At 42.9% G+C, this 20,613-nt stretch overlaps 1 long non-coding RNA gene across 1 annotated transcript; it reads left to right on the plus strand.

Annotated features, from left to right (window-relative positions):
* The first annotated feature begins 1,479 nt into the window (after nt 1–1,479).
* LOC309353448 lies at nt 1,480–9,228 on the plus strand. Its single transcript, XR_014161862.1, has 3 exons — nt 1,480–2,121; nt 2,473–3,177; nt 7,794–9,228. It is a non-coding gene; the product is annotated as an uncharacterized lncRNA (long non-coding RNA).
* Nucleotides 9,229–20,613: the final 11,385 nt, after the last annotated feature.

A 20,613-nucleotide genomic window follows, 5' to 3' on the forward strand; every position in this document is an offset into this window, starting at 1 on the left:
TAAAAATCATTTTAAATTCTTTAATTGGTTTTCCTTAGTTTTATACCTTAGAAATTCAGATTGTTTTAAAAACATGTAAATCAGCTTAAGTGCCTTTGGGTATGTATGTATGTATGTATGTATGTATGTATGTATGTATTCATTCATTCATTCATTCATTCATTCATAAAATAGAGAAGGCCCAATCATATATGAATTGCCTTAGTAACCCACTGTCTGGTTCTGAGCTGATGAGCCCATAGATTCAGTAAAGTCCTATAAGGAAGCAAGCCCTTCTCTTGTAGCTTTTGTGGCATTGATTGGGACCATTCTTATATGTCAGGAATGAACCAGCTCCAAGTGAAGATTTGCAGGCAACTGCAGAAAGCAGCCAGGAACAGAGAGCTTTAGATATTAGTCAGGCAGGGGAGAGCCAGCAGCTGCAGACTTCGGCTCTTCCTGACCTTGATGGGCAGGCTGATAAGGCAGTAGCTGACAGCAGGCTGGAAACACAAAGCTGGAAGCACAAAGCCAAAGCTTGCAGGAAGCACAAAAAGGCACGAACAGTCTCAGAGACAGCCTCTCAGAAAAGGAAGAGTTTGGAGCTGATCCACTAAGTCTGAAGAGTCACGAATGGGAGGGCTGTTAGATAGGAAGCAAAACAAGAGACGTAAGGGTCGTAAATTCAATATCTTCTGTTGACACCGGAAGGAGTCTTCAGAAGGGTCATCTTGAGTAATGATGCCAGAGGCTTTGTTAGAGCCATCTGGAGTGTATCTGTTTGTTTTTGCAACATGTTTTTGCAACAAATCCTCATTTTTAATTACCTATGCTTACTGTGTTATCAAGCTGGGAACTCCTGACATTATAGGTTCTCCTGACATTATAGGTTCTGGTTGGATTGCTGAGTTGGAATTGGTTGGTTGGTTTAAAATGCTGGTTCTCAAAGTGCTGGGCCACAACCAGATTGCATCCTGCTCAAAAATGGATTACACCATGCTTCAGGCCTGGGAGGTGGTGACAAGATGGGGCTTCTGGGGGGAATGGGGTGATCTGGTGCCATTGCCTGTCAGGGACTGGGCAGAGGAGGGGGAGGAATGGTGGATACCGCCTCCCCAGCCTGAACCTTCCAGAGAAGAGGAAGACAGTATAGATTCACAACAGTGGTTTGCAGAAGGTCACAGCTCAGTGGCTGCAGAGGGGAGAAGCTGGGAAATATTGAGAGACAAGCAGGGAGAAAAAGAAGCACCAAAGGAGAGAGAGCTGACAGACTCAGCGTCTTTAGAAAGCATTCCAGACTCCACCAGAACTCGGCGGGCATTGAAAGGAGAACAGAAAGCTCAGAGGCAGAAAGCACAGATCACCCAACGTAGGGATGATGTATACAGTGATACCTCGGGTTAAGAACTTAATTCGTTCTGGAAGTCCATTCTGAACCTGAAACTGTTCTTAACCTGAGGTACCACTTTAGCTAATGGGGCCTCCTGCTGCTTCCGCGCCAACGCCGTGCGATTTCTATTCTCATCCTGAAGCAAAGTTCTTAACCCGAGGTACTATTTCTGGGTTAGCAGAGTCTGTAACCTGAAGCGTCTGTAACCTGAAGCGTCTATAACCCGAGGTACCACTGTAATAGGAGAGAAGGAGGGGGTGGGGCTTAATTCGGAGCAACACCATTACTTGGAGAGGCAGCATTTCTAAGCCTCTCTCTGTGAATATTGAATAAAAGATTTGGTAAGAGCTTCTTGTCTATCTATTACTGGCAGCCTGCTGTGGGGTGGTGGTGGTTCAGATTCCCTGAAGCCTGGCATTGCCAAGGGCAATGCTCCCCCCATCTGTCACAAAAGAAGTGATGGCCACTAGTGTGAATGGCTTTAAAAGAAGGTAAGACAAATTCACAGAGGATCAAGCTCTCACTTTTTTCTTGCGAACTTCCCATAGGCACCTGCCTGGTTGCCCACCGTGAGAAAAGGGTGCTGGACCAGATGGGTCTGGTGCAGAAGGCTCTTCCTATGTTTTTCTACCTTGGGATACAGCCCAGACACCAGATGTGGCAAGTTCAACCTCAGGACAATGGATACGCGCAGCTAACCTACTGTGCGATAGATGTCTCAGCCATGCTTGCTTCCAGCGTAATGTCAAGAGGTGCATCAGGCCAGGCCAGTGCAACCTGTTGCAAGTAACTCACAGCTATCTATTTATCCATCCTATGAAAAATGAGTCTCTTTGAAAAGTTCCTTCCCCTGCCTAACATTTCTAATGAATGCATGCTACCGTGGCCCCGCTTCTCCCCTAGTGAAACTGTCTCTCGTATGTACTGAAGAATAACAATCTGTTAGAACTGTTGCTCCCTGGAAATGAGGAAAGAAGAGAAGGGGGTTTATTTTTATTTAGACTAGAAAGACAGCAGCTGCAGCCTCTTTGCGTGGCACATGTGACTCTGTTATGACTTGTCTGCCTTTAAATGAAATCTCTTTTGTTGCTTTATCTCAAAAGTGCATCTTCTGGGGTTGTGAAGCAGAATCTGTTGCAACAGCATCTGGCAAGAAAGAAAGAAAGAAAGAAAGAAAGAAAGAAAGAAAGAAAGAAAGAAAGAAAGAAAGAAAGAAAGAAAGAAAGAAAAGCATTCCCTTGCCAGTACATCTTCTACCTTTTTGTCAGAACATGGTCTTCCTGGGGATAGGGATGAATGAATTTGTGAATTTCGGTTTCTTCAGCTTTCCCCCACAATCTCAGCTTCAGTTTATTCAATTTCCTCATTGGTTTATAATTTACCTAATTATTGAAGTCTGTGCAAAAAGTCCTCAGCATTTTAGTGTGCAGTTTTCCTAATTTTCTGCAAGCAACTTTCTTTTTAATGTTAATTTTTTCCCTACTAAAATGTGTGTTTTTGCACACTTTCCCCTGATATAGGGATTTTTTTGGGGTACCTTTTTTAAATTGGGGAACTGCACTGCAAAGCTCAGTACCTTTTGAAAGATACCTGTGTTTCAGTTCCTGGGTTGTTGGGTAAGATGTGAATTATCTACATTCACATTAAAATTCAAAAGGAACTGAATTTATCCTCGATCCCTATCTGTGGATACACCAAGTGAAGTACACCTATTGTGAACTGAGCAGAAAAAGATCCTGTTCGATTCCCCCCATCATGTGTGGTCCTATATATGCTTTCTTTGAAGAAAGGACCAACTGTGATCAAATGTAAGTCCCCCACACACAGTCTGTTTGTAATTAAATGCTGCAAGATGGGGAGTGCTGGCATTAAGTTGAACAGGGCTAGAAAAACGAAGTGCTGGAATACCCAGCCAAGGTTGTTGAGCTTTTTGGGGGGGGCGAACCTTCTCTTCTTATGCCACACCGATCACCATACACTACAATGACTGGATTAAGACCTTTATTTTTTAAAAAAATAATTTTTATTCATTTTTTAACACATAATAAAAACACACAAACAAAACGAAAAAACAAATACATACAAAACATTTAAATCATAATGTTGTTTTCCTACACCTTCTTTCCTCCGACTTCCCCATACCTCCCTTTCGCTGCATCCTTGTTTTACAGTCCTTTAGCAACCCATTAGTCAGTTTGTCTACTAGTTCCCTTCTATTAATTTTCCTTAAACTTATTAGTTACAGCTGTAATTCTCTAGTTCTTACCCCTTGACATCTTAACATTCCTCAATTTTACAACAATTTTTTAGATATATTCTAAATTTCTTCCAGTCCTCTTCCACTGTCTCTTTCCCCTGGTCACGGATTCTGCCGGTCATCTCTGCCAATCCCATAAAGTCCGTCACCTTTGTCTGCCATTCTTCCAGAGTTGGTAGTTCTTGCATCTTCCAATACTTTGCCAGAAGAATTCTTGCTGCTGTAGTAGCGTACATAAAAAATGTCCTATCCTTCTTTGGCACCAATTGGCCAACCATGCCCAAAAGAAAAGCCTCAGGTTTCTTAGGAAACGTCCACTTAAGGACTTTCTTAATTTCATTATAGATCATTTCCCAAAAGGCTTTAATCTTTGGGCAGGTCCACCAAAGGTGGTAAAAGGTACCTTCAGTCTCGTTACATTTCCAGCATTTATTATTGGGCAAATGGTAAATTTTTGCAAGCTTGACTGGGGTCATGTACCACCTGTAAATCATTTTCATTATGTTCTCTTTTAAGGCATTACATGCCGTAAACTTAACACCAGTGGTCCATAACTGTTCCCAGTCAGCAAACATAATGTCATGACCGATATCCTGGATTAAGACCTTTAAAGGAACTAAACACTTAGAAAATGTGCCCTCTGTAAGTAATAACAATTTTTTAAAAAAAGTAAGGTAAAGGTAAAGGGACCCCTGACCATTAGGTCCAGTTGTGGCCAACTCTGGGGTTGCGGCATTCATCTTGCTTTATTGGCCAAGGGAGCTGGTGTACAGCTTCTGGGTCATGTGGCCAGCATGACTAAGCCGCTTCTGGCAAACCAGAGCAGCGCACGGAAACGCCATTTACCTTGCCGCCAAAGTGGTATCTGCACTTGCACTTTGACGTGCTTTCGAACTGCTAGGTTGGCAGGAGAAGGGACCGAGCAACGGGAGCTCACCCCATCGCGGGGATTCGAACCGCTGACCTTCTGATTGGCAAGCCCTAGGCTCTGTGGTTTAACCCACAGCGCCACCCACGTCCCTCCATTTTTTAAAAAGTACTAAACCATAAAATAAAATTAAACTGCTTACATGTATGCTGAAACGTTCATGCATGTATGTCATCTGCAACACATGATAGGATCTGATTTTCTCACAATATTTGGATCTATGGGATACCCCTTGGCTTAGGAGAAGATAAGTATTAACAAGAGATCAGAAACAGGGAGGGGAAGAGCGTGTAGAGGAGTGTAAGGAAGTCTAAGAACATATTGATTTTTCCATAATTACTTTGATGCTCCCCTCCTTTTTTTTGAAATATCAAATTATTTCAACAATCTCTCTCCTTTTTTGGGGGGGGAGGTGGGGAAGGTCACTTTGCTTCGCTGGTCAACAGCAGGAGACGTTGTTTTGCAAAACTGCCTAGACAACAAAGCTTTGCCGACAGCATGCAAGCTTGTTTTCTGTAGGTATGGCTACAATGCCACTGCTGTGCGAAGTTGTTCTGCACCAGCGATGTGTTGTGTCCCAGCGGAATCCCCACTGCAATGTAGCTCTGAGACAGACTTGTTTCCCTTTACTGAATCTGTCCTAAGAGAAACTCATGAATGAAGCATGTGCCTAGGCTGGGAGAGAAGGGTCTTTTAGTTCAGAGAGGACAGGCTCATGTTGTAACATCAAGGGGCTCCTGTTTCAGCTATAGAATATTGGCCAATAACCAGACTGAGCCATCTCAGGTCTTCACAAATGGAGCCTTATCTTAAAGACAACTGTCTGGGGCTTCAGCAACTTGCTAACAGTCTTTCTTTGAGCAATGGAAGTGTGCAGCCCCAAAGGAGAACCAAAAAAAAAGCACAGTCCTTTGCTATATTTTGTCTGCAGAGTATAATTAAACCTTTTACAGCCAGTAATGGGGGTTTAGCTTTTTAGCTCAAGCTGTAAAGGCTTATGTATTTGCATCTACAGGTGAGTTCAGACTCTGTGTTTTTTTTCGCCATGGGGGGTGGAACAATGCATGTTTTGCATGCAAATAGTCTCAGTTTCAAGCCAGCATTGGAATATCAGGCCTGTGGTTTGGGTGAGCTCTGTCCATCAGAGAAGACAGTACAGTGGTACCTCAGGTTAAGTACGTAATTCGTTCTGGAGGCCCGTACTTAACCTGAAACTGTTCTTAACCTGAAGCACCACTTTAGCTAATGGGGCCTCCTGCTGCTGCCGTACCGCCGGAGCACGATTTCTGTTCTCATCCTGAAGCAAAGTTCTTAACCTGAAGCACTATTTCAGGGTTAGCAGAGTCTGTAACCTGAAGCGTATGTAACCTGAAGCGTATATAACCCAAGGTACCACTGTACTGAAGACAACATTTCACATGCAGCCAGGCCAGAGTTACTTTTCATGATCTGTACACTGTGTTCCTCTTTATGCTTCCCAAAATTGTGTTTAACTGCTACATCAAACTCCTGGCTTTGAATGGCTAGACATTGACACACATGACTTTGGTGTCACCTGTTGTCACTTTGTCCCACCAAGGAAGTTACAGTGGTGAAAGGGTTAGAAACGAGATTCTGCAGGTCTTTGTCCCATTTCTGGCAGGTTCGTGTTCAACTAGGATCAACTAGGACTCCTTTTCATATTCATTCTTTTTTTGTTCCTTAATGAAGGATTTTACATTTATCCCTAGTGACTTTGTTCTTGCGGGTTTTTGTCTCAGTATTCCAGCCTGTTGAGATTGTTTCGAATCTTGATTCTGTTGCTTATGGTATTAGCCATCTTTCCCAGCTTTGCGTCATCTACACATTTGAATTAGCACCCCTTGAACATTTGATTTAAAAAAAATGGCAAGCAGATGCAGTCCAAAGAAAATATCCTGTAACATGTTACTCACTGGATGACAACTCACTGGGTGCATTTGTTTAACCAGCTGTGGACCCACCTAACAATAGTATTATCCAGGCTACATATTGTCATGTTATCAACAAGGATATACAGTGGTGCCTCGCAAGACGAAAATAATCCGTTCCGCAAGTCTCTTCGTCTAGCGGTTTTTTCGTCTTGCGAAGCAACCCTATTAGCGGCTTAGCAGATTAGCGCTATTAACGGCTTAGCGGCTTAGCAGCTATTAAAGGCTTAGCGGCTTAGCGGCTAAAAGGCTATTAGCGGCTTAGCGGCTTAGAAAAGGGGGGGAGTGAAAAAAATCGCAAGATTCGCAAGACGTTTTCGTCTTGCAAAGCAAGCCCATAGGGAAATTCGTCTTGCGAAGCGCATCGAATAACGGAAAACCCTTTTGTCTAGCGGGTTTTTCGTCTTGCGAGGCATTCGTCTTGCGGGGCACCACTGTAATAGGAAACATTGTCAAAAGCTTTACTGAAATCAAGATATAGTATGTCCATCATATTCCCGTGATCTACCAAAGAAAAGGAGTTAACTTTTGCCTGCTATGATTTGTTCTTGATAAATCCATCTTTGATCCAAGTTGTCAGTGTAAAACACATTACTCATTAAGGATGCGTGACCTTTGCCATAATTGTTCCTGAAAGGTTGTGTTGCCTCTATTCCTGTGTTTCCTCCATTACTAGTCTTTCTTTTTTATTTCCTTTCCCTCTCCTCCACTTCATTATACCACCCTTGCATCTCCCTCTTCCTCTCTCTTTCTCTTTATATTTTCTTTTATAGAAGCTAATGCAAACTAGTCCATGATGATCCTAGCATACACAGTGCTTAATATCTGGATAGAGGCATTCAGAAGTAAATTAACCACAACATTTCCGCTTTGCAAATCTTCTGTGGGCAAGGGGATAGCACAGAATACCAGTTTTATGAGTGCCCTGCAGAGCAATTCTAAACATGCATACTCAAAAAGTATGTCCTATTGAATGCAATGAGGCTAATTCCCAGTTAAGTGGGATTAGAACAGCAGCCTCAGTTTCCCCACAAAGAGTCCTGACAATTCTAGTTTGATGTACATCCTATTGAGATAAGAACCTTAGCCTTCCTTTCATAACTACAGTTCCCAATATTCTCTAGGGAGAAGGGTTGGCTACTGGTTCTGTTTAAGCTTGCAGCGCAGATAAGTGTGGTTTTCAATGTGGTTCGTAAATTTACAAAACGTTGTTTATTTTTCTGGTTCTTAAAAAATAAAACATTTGAAAATATCATTTTCTTTTGGCTACTTGTTTTCTAAATAAAACAGGCCGAGAAGTAAGTGGTCCACAATATTTCCATCGTCGCCAGAGGAAATTGAACTTAAGAACCTGAGTGATGTCATCGGTGGCTTTCTATCATGGATGGTAATGGCAGTGGTAAATGATCTGTCACAGAACAAAAATCCCAAACCTTTTAGGGCTGTGTGGGTTAAAGGCACTCCCAGCATCTTTAAACTCTACCTGGGAAAATGCAATTTTCTCCTTCAGTAACCATTCATACCTCAAAGCATAAAGCAAATAAACCGTATCCCTTGAAACTTTTTTCTTTCTCTGGGAGAAAGGGAAAATATATATGTGTGTCAGACTATTGACACAACCTGCCCCACAGGTGTCAACAAAAGGTCAGGGGGTCAAGCACCCCGGGAGACTGCTGAGGAGACGTGCAGTCGGAGAGAAAATGCTACCCATTCTGGTAAAAAGGTCAGAGCCGTGTGCAGCCTGAAAGCAAATGACACGGCTGCAGGGGACTGTCAAGGAGGTAGGTAAGGGCGAAATTAGAATAGAAGCTATAGAGGTTACAGCACAATTGTTATGGCAACTAAACAAGGCCTTTTCTGCTGCAAACAACACCACAAGAGTCCTTTACTTGTGACAGGCAGCTTGGAAGATATAAATCTGGTGAGCTTCTGCACAAGCCACGAGGCTTCGGGCAACGTGGGGAGGAAAGAGCTTTATAAAATACACAGAATAGAAAACAAGGTTAGAGGTGATGTTATGCCTGAAGGGGATGGTTGGTGGTGGTGAGGAGCACAGGGAGAGATTAGCGGCAGGGACGAGGTGATTGTTTATTCCCTTTTGCCAAGACAATGCAAATATTATTTATTTGTGCAGCTATTTCAAAAAAGAAACCCAAACCAGAATAGAATAAAACACATAATGCAGATAAAATAATAATTAAAACAATGATAAGCTTTTTGTGTATTTATTTACAAATATGTTTGCTTGTTTGACATCCCCTTGTTTCCTCCAATGAAGTGGCATATGTGGTTTTCACCCCACTCCCCATTTTATCCTCATAAAAACAAACAAACCCTGTGAGGTACATTGGGGAAAGAGACAGTGGCTGGCCCAGCGTCATCCAGTGAGCATCATGGCTGAGAGGGGATTTGAATCTGGTCTCCCAGGTCTCAGTCCAACATTCTGATCATTATATCACACTGGCTCAATGGGTCAATATAGACCGATATCAATGTCCTTGGATTACAGTTCCCATTAGCCCCGGCTAGAATGGCTGATGGTGAAGTATTGTAGATATTGTAGTCCAGCAACTTCTAGAAGGGAACCCCAGATACACTGATAGAGAGATCGATAGATCCCTTAACAACCTGGGACCAGCTTCCCTGTGAGATGGCCTTATTCATATATGCCCACTTAACCACTTCAATCTTTGGAATTGGGACAAAAACCATTTTTTTGTTTAGATAAACCTACCCAGACGTATGAAACCCCTCATTTGTGGCAAGCTTTCCCCAGGAAAGTTGGCCTGGTGCCTTCATTTTACACTTTTAGGTGCCAGGCAACGATGTTCCTCTTCAACTAGGCCTCTGGCTGATTGACACCTGATGCCCTTTTAATTTATTTATTTTTTATATTGTAATTTTATGTTGTGGGCTGCCCTGAGATCTACGGGTATAGGGCAGCAGAGAAAATTAATAAATAAACAAATAAGCTGTAATGTCACCTTCAACTTTATTATCTATCCGACTTCTTTTATGTCCCATTCTCTGAAGGAGTCCCCCCCCCTCCCAAGTGGTGATGTAGCTCTGAGCGTTTTCCTGTAGCGAATTGGGCTAAAGGCAAAATAAAAAACCCCTCACAAAGCATCCATTTGCCTAGGACAAGAGACATGAAGGGCAGGACGATGCTGTAATGCCAAGAGGCCCCTGTTCCAGCCGAGTCCCATGTTACGGATTCTGGCCTCCCGCTAATGTAACTATTTTTCATGCGCCACTTTCCCCAACTGTCGTGAAGGTGGGAGGCTTAATTGGGAAACGACTGCTCTGTTACCTGTGTTTCTGCTCTTACCGCTGTAATCTGTGAACATATATAAAGCTAAATTCATCCCGCAGGAAACTCTATGGATTTCCGTGATGAATTTGGCTCATTTTGTTCTATTAAATTGTCATTACATAAAATTATATACCAGCACAGCGCACCTTGGGAAAATAAAATGCTTAATCATCTCGGAACTCAATTCTCATTATTGTTTCCCGGGCAGCTCCCGCATTATATTACCGTTGCATTTTAATTTTTGCCACAAGCAGTAAAAAAATAACCAAATCTGGAGGGACTGTGATCATCCAAGAGTTGCTGAAATCCGAGGGGTTCAGCATTTTGCAAGCAGAACAAAGTGCTTCTGTAGATTGTATGTTGTCAGTTTCTTCTTCTTCTGTTCAACGGAGTATTCCATGCTCAAGGAGCTGCGTGAAACAACTTCTGCTGCGTGGAACAGAGTGGCAGTCTGTAGCTCAGTGGAAGAGCATTTGCTTTTCCTGCAGAACATTACTGGTTCAACCCCCAACATTGTCCCTAGGTAAGGTTGAGGAAGGCCCTTCTTTAAACGCTGGAGAACTGGTGGCACTTAGTGTGATCAACACAGACCAATGGCCCAACTTGGTATGAAGCAGACTCTTATGTACCTGAGGACTGAGATCAGGAAGAAGAAGAAGAAGAAGAAGAAGAAGAAGAAGAAGAAGAAGAAGAAGAAGAAGAAGAAGAAGAGTTTGGATTTGATATCCCGCTTTATCACTACCCGAAGGAGTCTCAAAGCGGCTAACATTCTCCTTTCCCTTCCTCCCCCACAACAAACACTCTGTGAGGTGAGTGGGGCTGACAGACTTCAGAGAAGTGTGACTGGCCCAAGGTCACCCAGCAGCTGCATGTGGAGGAGTGGGGAAGCGAACCCGGTTCCCCAGATTACGAGTCTACCGATCTTAACCACTACACCACACTGGCTCTCTGAACAAGCCCAGGTTGTTCACTATAACATCTTTGGCATCAGAGAAAATGGGTACTGCTGCAGTCCTAAGCACATTTATTTGGAACTTTCCACAGGGATTGCACACACTCAGTCAGCAGATCTGATCCTCACAGTTCACAGTGCTTTAAGCCTTCAACCAGCTCTTTCGTCCCACCTGAGTTCATGCCTGAAAGGCAATATGGGGGAACAAAATGGGCAATATTGCCTGAGTAAGGTGGGTTGGAATTGATTCAATACATTATAAATAAGAACAACAACTATGTCCTGTTCAGAGTAGATACATTGAAGCCAATGGGCTTAAACTGGCCATGGTCATTGATTTCAACAGGTCTGCTCTGAGTAGGGATCATGACCCTCTCTCTTGGCAATTAAGAGGCAGCATCATATACCTGGGTTCCTTTGCCCTGAAATAACTCTGGTCACCTGGAAGCAGCTTCCTGATGAGGACAAGACACCTTGGATTCAGGCAAATAAGTGATAAAACCATCTTTGTATTTCATTGCTGCCGATTCCTGATGTCGCCTATCTGTGCTCCTGTTATCTAAGGGAGTCTGTTCCTGAAATTTACGATGCACCCTCAAAAGAAGTGATTTTTCTTCCCCGGGGCTGTTTTCCTGTTCCTTATTAGTATCTGTCTCCTAGTTTTGGAGGAGGAACACACACACACACACACACACACACACACTTAAAGGGGTGCCTGGTAAATCTGCAATTGCTTGAGATGTCAAGTCTACAATTAAGGGGTATTGCCAGAGGCACCCAACATGGTTCCCTCGGATGTTGTTGGGACTACTTGGCTTGCTTAAATAATTGTACCTGAAATTAATGCATATTCTTCCCTTCTTCCCATCTTCCTACCTTTCCTTCATTGCCCTCCCCAAACCATGTTGAATTTTAGATTGTAAGCTTCTCAGGACAACCTTTTGATATTCAACAACAACAACAACAGCAACATTTTACCCCACACATCTGACTGGATTGCCCCAGCCACTTTGGCAGTTTCCAACATACAGTAGTACCTCGGGTTAAGTACTTAATTCGTTCCGGAGGTCTGTTCTTAACCTGAAACTGTTCTTAACCTGAAGCACCACTTTAGCTAATGGGGCCTCCTGCTGCTGCTGCGCCGCTGCTGTGCAATTTCTGTTCTCATCCTGAAGCAAAGTTCTTAACCTAAAGTACTATTTCTGGGTTAGCAGAGTCTGTAACCTGAAGTGTATGTAACCTGAAGCGTATGTAACCCGAGGTACCACTGTATATAACAACATAATTAAGCTATACAGGGCTGCCTTCAGATGTCTTCTAAAGGTTGTATAATCACTTTTCTGCTTGGCTCAGAGGTTGCATAACTACATACCCTCCAACATTTCTCCATTGAAAACAGGGACATCCTAAGGAAAAGCGGGACATTCCTGGATCAAATCAGAAACCGGGACGGCTTCTGTAAATCCAGATCTGTCCCTGGAAAATAGGGACACTTGGAGGGTCTGCAAAAGTTATAGAATTTCAGGAGAAAGCTATGGTTGGAAACAAAGCAGTGCGTCAATCCTGAAACTTCTGCAGGTGGAAACAATATTAAAAAGAGGCTCATGTGTAACTGCCATGATATCATCGTGAGGACAAATTACCATGAATGCGCAATAAAAGAAAAGAACATCTGGAACGGCAATTTGACTGACCCCCAAAGCACTGTTCTTGATCCAACAACATTGTGTCTCGAACAAGCAGCACAACTCTTAACTCACGGCACAACTGCATTTATTAGAATGGCTCAAAGGCCACTCAAGTAGTCGAATAACAAAGCACACTATTTACTTTTACCCACAGCTCTGAAGGAAACACGAGTTCATCATACTATTTTAATAATCGAGGCTCCCCAATCGCAAGGATGCCCTGGATCAGCTCTAGTGCACTTGCAATATACATTAAATGCATTATATATAACAGTAATGAAATAATGATGTGCAAGGTAACCCTTGAGAAATGCTCAAATCCCTTATGAATGTCAAGGAAAACCAAGAGCCAGAGAAAAGAATGAAGGCAGATGCTGGGGGAAGGCGGGAAGTGGGGGGAGGGAGAGAACGCAGGAAAAGAAAAGTGTGTTTTAGCTCAATCTCTGCAGAAGAGTCAGGCTGGAATGCTGAGATTGTGCAATAACCTACAGAACAGATATTTGCTGTATGGAGAGAAATATGTGAACAAACATCCTGTAATATGCCTTCTGCAAGCCACAGCAGCCCACAGTAATTTTTACCCAATGCCTTATCTGCTAGCAAGGAAATTTTATCCAGGGGAAGGCCAGGCGCACTGCATTGTTCCGGTTTATTAGGTTTCTGTATGGTGTTGGATGTGTTTTTGAATCCCTTGCAACTCTGTTTCATTTCAATGGATCCTGCAGTGAGGCTGTTCCTGGGTAGACTGTGTCTCATATCTTTAAGCTGATTGCTATTTGCAGATAATCCTGAAGAGAAAAGCACAAACAATCGTATGATATAGTGACGTTCTGTGCAGCAAGAGTGGCTTCTAAATGTGCTTGCTTTGCTTAAATGTTTGTGGCAGATCTTGTCTCTCCTAAAAGCTATCCACGGGGGCCTTTTCTTCGCGATGTTATTGAGGCTAAAACCAGCAAGCCCTGTACATTTCATTATGGTGGCTCCTCTTTGGCACTCGTCGAGTTTTAAAGCGAAACAACTGGACTACAGTTCCCATGAGGCCACGTGCCTGGGAGCGAAATGTGGATGCTCACTCCATCTGGGACTTTTCTCATGTCTGGCATAACATCTGTTAACATCTGGGATTCAAATGTGGAAGTGCAATTGAATCCTGAGGAATTTCATAGCAGGACAGGGATTCTCCACAGACATGTTCAGATGCAGAAGAGAGAATAGTAACTAGAAACAAAATTCTTCAGATGGGTTTTCATACTCCAATATAGCACATTTAGAACATTTGCTTCCTATAAAAAAAAGTTGATTACGTTTCTCCAAAATTGTGAACATTAAAAGAATGAACAGTTAATGTGCACTAAAAGGAAATGTATTACATGTCATTTCAATACTTTACAGGTAAATTATCATCAATAGCAGTAAAATTGTTAAGAAGTGGTATTAAAAAAAATATTACTACTTATTATGATAGGGGAAGCAAAATTATTTTAACGCAGCCTTAACCCCAAATAAGGTTGTTGCCAGGAAGACATCTCTGGGGGGATTTTCAATAACCAACACAAAAACATAAATTGACACTATGGTTGCCCAGTCATTGAGAACCAATCTACAGGTATGTGGATTTTAAAATATATATACATTTGTGAATGCCAGTTGGGGTGAATTAAAATTTGTTTGCTGAAATTATTGCAAGAATTGAACTGTACACCCCTCTTTTCTCATGCACACACACACAGACACACATTTGAACCAGCAGGTTCTTTAAAAAGCTGTCTCTGAAAAGGGTAACTGTGAAAACTGCACATTTTTTTCCCTGCACTAACTGATGTGAGAAGAAAATGCTGCGTCTTATCAGGGATATTCAGAATTTTAAGATTGTTTTAAGTTTTTATTCAGTTACATTTTATATAATCATATTCAGATGCACCAAAATTCATTTTTTACTCCATCTCATTTTATTTTATGTTAATATTTCCTTTTAATAGCAGTTTAAAGGAAGAAGAATTCTTCCTTTAATGCTGTGATCTGCCAGGGAAGTTTGGCATCTTACATTTATGCTGTAGTTTATCTTGGCCTGAGTTCACTCCTATCATTGCTGCCTTGTGTTAATTTGTCACCGTCAAACTTACGTTTTGTGATGGTTGCATGATGAGTTACAAATAAACAAATCCAATCACAATGTCAGCCGGAATGGGGACAGAGAGCTGAGAGGTGAAAATCGAGGTGGCATTGCAACGTTGCACAAGTCCTGCAAGATTTTACAGAGCTCAAAAAGGGGTTTGCCCCTTTCTGTGATATCTTCAGCATGGCGTCACCTTCAACATGACATCTAGCTTTGCTGATTTGCTACCAGGACAGGTTCAAGGTTCTTGTGTTAATCCACAAATTGGGCCCAAAGTATACTAAGAACCTTACAATTCTTCTATGTCAGGAGTCCAGTTCCCGGCTTGATAACACAGTGAGCGTAGTTAATTAAAAAGGATGCTTTATTGTCAAAACAAACAGATAGCTTCAGACGGCTTTAACACAGCCTCTGCCATCATCAATCAAGATGACCCTTCTGAAGACTGCTTCCGGTTTGACCAGAAGCAACTGAACTTTCACTTTATAGGTCTTTTGTTTTGCTTCCTATCTTGCAGCCCTCCCATTCATCGAGACCTCGGACTGAGTGGTTCAGCTCCCGTCTCCTCCACATTCTGTGAGAGGCTGTCTCTTAAATCTTTCCCGCCTGTTTGTGCTTCTGGCAAGCTTTGTGTTCTAGCTTGCTCTCCACCATTCTCTTATCAACTGGCATTCCAAGGGGCGGGGGAGTTGGCACTAGCCGATGCTCATCCTGCATGGCAGTTAACCCTCTCTGCTCCTGGATGCTTTCTTCAGTTGGCAGCAACCCTTCCCTGGGAGCTGGCTCATTCATGGCGCTCTACCCCAATCACCGCGGCTTCATTTTGCATTCACCAGGGACTGATTGTTCAGTGCGGCAGAGCTTGTGCTATGGAACTTATTTCCAATAGGAATCTGCTGGAAACCATTCCTGATTTCTTTTTGACATGTATTAAAAACTGCAATATTCAGACAGGAGATTTCGGCTCAACATCAGGAAGAACTTCCTGTTGATAAGAGCAGTTCGACAGTGGAATGGACTCCTTTGAGAGCTGGTGGACTCTCTTTCCTTGGAGGTTTTTAAGCAGAGGTTGGGTGGCCATTTGTCATGGATTCTTTAGCTTGCAGGGGGCTGGACTAGATGACCCACAAAATCCCTTCGAACTCTACAATTCTATTATTTGGAACTTGATTTTTTTAAAAGCAACCTATTTATTGGCATGCTTTTAATGGTAGTACTGACACATTTTCATATAGATATATAGATGACAGATAGATAGATATAGATGATAGATAGATAGATAGATAGATAGATGATAGATAGATGATAGATAGATGATAGATAGATAGATAGATAGATAGATAGATGATAGATAGAGATAGATAGATAGATAGATGATAGATATATGATAGATATAGATACAAATACAGATATCTATATCTCACCATCTTGTTGTATTCTCTATTGAAGCCCGGTTTATAAATATTTACATAAATAAAATAAATTGCCCGAAAAGGTTTTGGCTTTGCACAGATTCTTATGGCAGGATGTAACATGCCATCTCTTGGGCCACAATAAAAATGTCTCCCTCTGTAAACACATCAAATCTTTCCCATTTCACCCCGACATGTTTTCGCTAATCTTTTCGTCTGAGATGCCTCATAGAGGAAGGGCGATTTGTCTGCCTGAGTCATCCAAAATCTATGTGGAAAGGTTCCTGGGGATTCCTCTCAGAGATAAGGAGCCCATGGCGTGTGCTGAGCAAAATGGCACTGGGTTATCTGTCCAGCGGTTAATCTAAATCTTATACTTGCGCACTTCTTCTGGTATGCAATAACACGTTGCAAATTCTGAAGCGCTTCCCTCACTGCACGTAAAACGAGCATTTCTCAACACACAGGGTAAAAGCCTGGTGCACTGGTGTCTGTGTGTAAGGCAGGCATGAATGTGTGCGTTTTTTGAGCATGCTACATAAGTATTTATGGCCAATTGTGAACCGCTTCTCAGCCTTTCCCCCCAAATTTATCCCTGCTATCTCCTAAGAATTTGTCACTTCCAGTAAAACCCACTTTGTTCCAATTTTAGCTGATGAAATTGGTCAGTCCCCTTGAATGTGAGGGCTCAAAATCTCCAGCACGTGGTTTTGGAAAGATAGAGGAGATGGGAAAGATTTGTTTACTGTTGTTTAAATAAAGAGAAAGATCTAACATATAAGAATAAAGAAAAGCAATACAATGCAATGAAAACTAAACACACACACACACAATCATGCAAAGTTTAAAACTAGGTCATTTCATTCTCATTCCTAGGGGGGAAATATTGTTGTTATGATTGGTGTTGGTGGGTAGTAACATTTTAAAATAAATTTGCTTTACTTATAAATATCAGGGTATCCCCAAGGACTTATGACATTTTCACTTAAAGCTGTTAAATTACGAAGAATATCAAATGGTAGCATGTTTAACATGAGGTATTTGAACATTTTTATCATCAATATATGAAATGATTTTTTTGCCACATAGTTAAAAATAAAAGTTTGTTCTCTTTTATACTTTGATTTTTGAGTTAATTTTTTGGCAATAGTTATGGATATGGGAAATATATCTCTAATTTGTTCAACAGGGCTAGAGCCAAAGAACCACAAGCAGAAGAAAAGCAGCCACAAGCACTGCTCTGCAGATAAGAATAGGGAAAAGGAGACCTGTTCTAATGCTTTCAGATAAACTCTTCCATTAATTTCTGGGGAATAGAGGCATTGCTTAGAAATTATTTTAACAAAAGTTCATGATCTTCTGGAGAAAAGGGAAAGGCGACAATAGCAGTGTCTTTATTTAACCTTTTTCTACTGGAAAAATAATAATTCTGGCAGTTTGAGATAGGTCTGGCAGGACCCACCACAGATTTCTACCTAGGGCCTTCCTATTAGTGCTGGGCACTGATCCACCATTTTAAATTTCCCACAATGCTCTGGAGCTGCCCTCTATTGCAGGGCATTGTGGGAAATAAAAATGGCACGTCACAGCCCAGGGCTGTTTGGCTTCTGTTACCTGCAGCTACTCTCAGGTATGGGACGCAGGTGGCGCTGTGGGTTAAAGCCTCAGCGCCTAGGACTTGCCGATCGAAAGGTCGGCGGTTCGAATCCCTGCGGCGGGGTGCGCTCCCGCTGCTCGGTCCCAGCGCCTGCCAACCTAGCAGTTCGAAAGCACCTCCGGGTGCAAGTAGATAAATAGGGACCGCTTACCAGCGGGAAGGTAAACGGCGTTTCCGTGTGCGGCTCTGGCTCGCCAGAGCAGCGATGTCACGCTGGCCACGTGACCCGGAAGTGTCTCCGGACAGCGCTGGCCCCTGGCCTCTTAAGTGAGATGGGCGCACAACCCCAGAGTCTGTCAAGACTGGCCCGTACGGGCAGGGGTACCTTTACCTTTACCTTTACTCTCAGGTATGTGCACCAAGAAGGAGGGGTTACTGGCACATGGGGGCACCAAAATGACAAATTTGGAGTTGGCCTCAAAAAAGCAGAAGAGCAGACCCTCCAAGTGTCCCTATTTTCCTTGGACAGTTCTGGATTTACAGAAGCTATCCCACTTTGATCCCACAATGCCCTGATTTTCCTTAGAATGTCCCTGTTTTCATCAGAGAAATGTTGGAGTGTGTGAAGTTCTGCAGCCCCCGAGCCAAGGAGATAAGTAACTATACAACCTTTTGAAGGCATCTGAAGGAAGTCCGGTATGGGGAAGTTTTTAAAAGATGTTTAATGTTTTATTATGTTTTTATATATGTTGGAAGCCACCCAGAGTTGCTGGGGCAACCCAGTCAGATGGACAGGGTAGAAATATTATTATTAATATTAAACAGGATATCCCTATATTCATCGGAGAAATGTTGGAGGATATGGAAGAGGTGTGATCAAAATGAAGGAATCTAGAGATAGTGAAGTGGTGCAAGTCTCCTTGTTTTCTCTTCAGTTACCAAACAACACAAAAATGGCTCTTCTCCCCTTCAGCCGCTAGCTGAACTAAGTGGCTAGGAGAGGGCATTTTCTCTTTATAGGCTGCCTAATCTGAGAGTAAACACAAGTAGGCATGCGAGCCAGCAGTGAGAAAAGAAGTCCTATTTAAACAGTGAACACTACATCAAGTACTGTGTATTTAATAGAACAGCAAACAGCTGCCCCACCGTTGAAGGACACATTCTGTACTATGGCCTTGGGTTTGCCACTCGAGGACTCTTAAATGAGCGAGAGCCTAGGCAAGGAAGAGAGTGAGTTCCACTCACTTGCAATATTTATATCTAAATTCTGCATGGGCCTGGCCATTGAGAAGGAAACTGATAGATACCTGTCTCTCATCCAGAATCTACAGGCATGGCTCCATTGACCTTGATGTTAGCACTCCAGCTCTTTCCCAGGTGAGAGGAGGGCCTGTTTCAGAAATCTCCAGCTGCCTTTAGACGTACTAGTTGTACACAGCGGGAGAGAGAACCCCGATGCAAAGACAGTGCCATCAGAGAACTCATTGCTGCCTGTGTGTATATATAGGAAGCAGATGGACTCTATGAGTTTCTTTCAGCCCATCTCACAAAACGCTATCCAGACTTCCAGATGGCCTCCATCCCATTTGAGCAGCCTCTGGCGTGTAGGCAGAATCTGAGTAATGATACGTAGCAGGTCCCTGGTAATCGAATCATGCCAGTGGTGAGTGTATTGTTGCTGAGGGCTGCCTTGGCACAAGGCCTGCATGCAACAAGCTTTGCAAGATCCTGTACAACGTACATTGACAGGGCAGTGGTGGGAAAGTAGGAACAAATGAAGTGCCTCCTGTTAGGATGTTGCTGAAAAAGTGGGCCTTTCCATCTGACAAGCAGGTGGGGGTTCTCTTTTTTAAAATTTTCAGTCTTGAATTATAAAGCAGCACACAATCTTTTTTCTTTTCTTTTTTACATTTGCTGCATGTTATAAACAGAACTCAAAGGGCACCCTTAGCTTTGCCTTCCCATCCAAAAATAACAAAAAGTGTCAACAGAAACTATCTACTCTTCATCTGTTTGATCTCTTACAAATGTAACCTTGGGCATTGTAAGTACCATGAAGATGATGATTTTATAGAGCACCGTTAACATGCACATGTTTTATAGCAGGTCTCCTAAGCCTTCTTTATAGGTTGCGTCTTGAGGCCCCAAGACCCACCCCCAAAATAAATACAGACGGACGCTTATATTAGTTTAAGTTTTGGGGCAAATTTTGGCCACAACTTTCTTGAAATACAATCATGTGAGCGGTATTGGATTAGTCATTGACTCCCCACTATAACTGACTCCACCTCTCAGGGTGATCATCCAATGGGGTAAACCAAACAAGGGAGCAAGGTTGATGAGGACCAACCTAAGCTCACCCCGGGGTTCCTGTGGTCCTGGCATGGCCCTAGCCCCTCAAGCGGGCTTCGGACGAGATCCAGGACCCCCAGATTCCTTTAATGGAATACCCAGTTCCTGGGGAGGTGGTGGCCACATCTCCCCTCCCCACAATCCAATTGAGCCAATGCGTAACTGCCACCTTACAACTTGTGACGATTTGCTAAGGGGTAGGCAAAAACCAAATGGTTGAAGCCAATCTGCCAAATGGAAAAAAAACCTACTCAGCCCCTGTTCCAAACCAAAGCAAGGCCAAGCAACTTGGACGGGTGTTCAGCAGTATGAAGCAAGTGCCCCTGCTTGTGTCACGCTGCCGTTTTTAAAGCCCCTAGGATCACACCACCTACTGGCTATTGGCTAAAACCGGCTGGCGTGATCCCAGGGGAATGGCCAGGACTTCCTGCTCCTCCCCCCCATTTTAACCCTATCAGGTGAGCTCTTGGGTCCTGAGCGCAACCAGGACCCTCTGTTATAAGGATCCCATATAACAGAAGCAAATATGTGTGGTCTCTGATCTTGAAGAAATTACAGTCTATAATTTGAGAGTGGAGGAAGACCACAGAGAAAGAGTGAGTGCCTTATTGGTCCTGGCCCTCTGGTTATGCAACAGCCTTCCCAGGGAAGATTGCCCGGCACCATCCTTGCCCTCTTTT

The sequence above is a fragment of the Podarcis melisellensis genome (assembly GCF_964234715.1).
Source record: "Podarcis melisellensis genome assembly, chromosome: 12".
In the NCBI taxonomy this organism is placed as follows: domain Eukaryota; kingdom Metazoa; phylum Chordata; class Lepidosauria; order Squamata; family Lacertidae; genus Podarcis; species Podarcis melisellensis.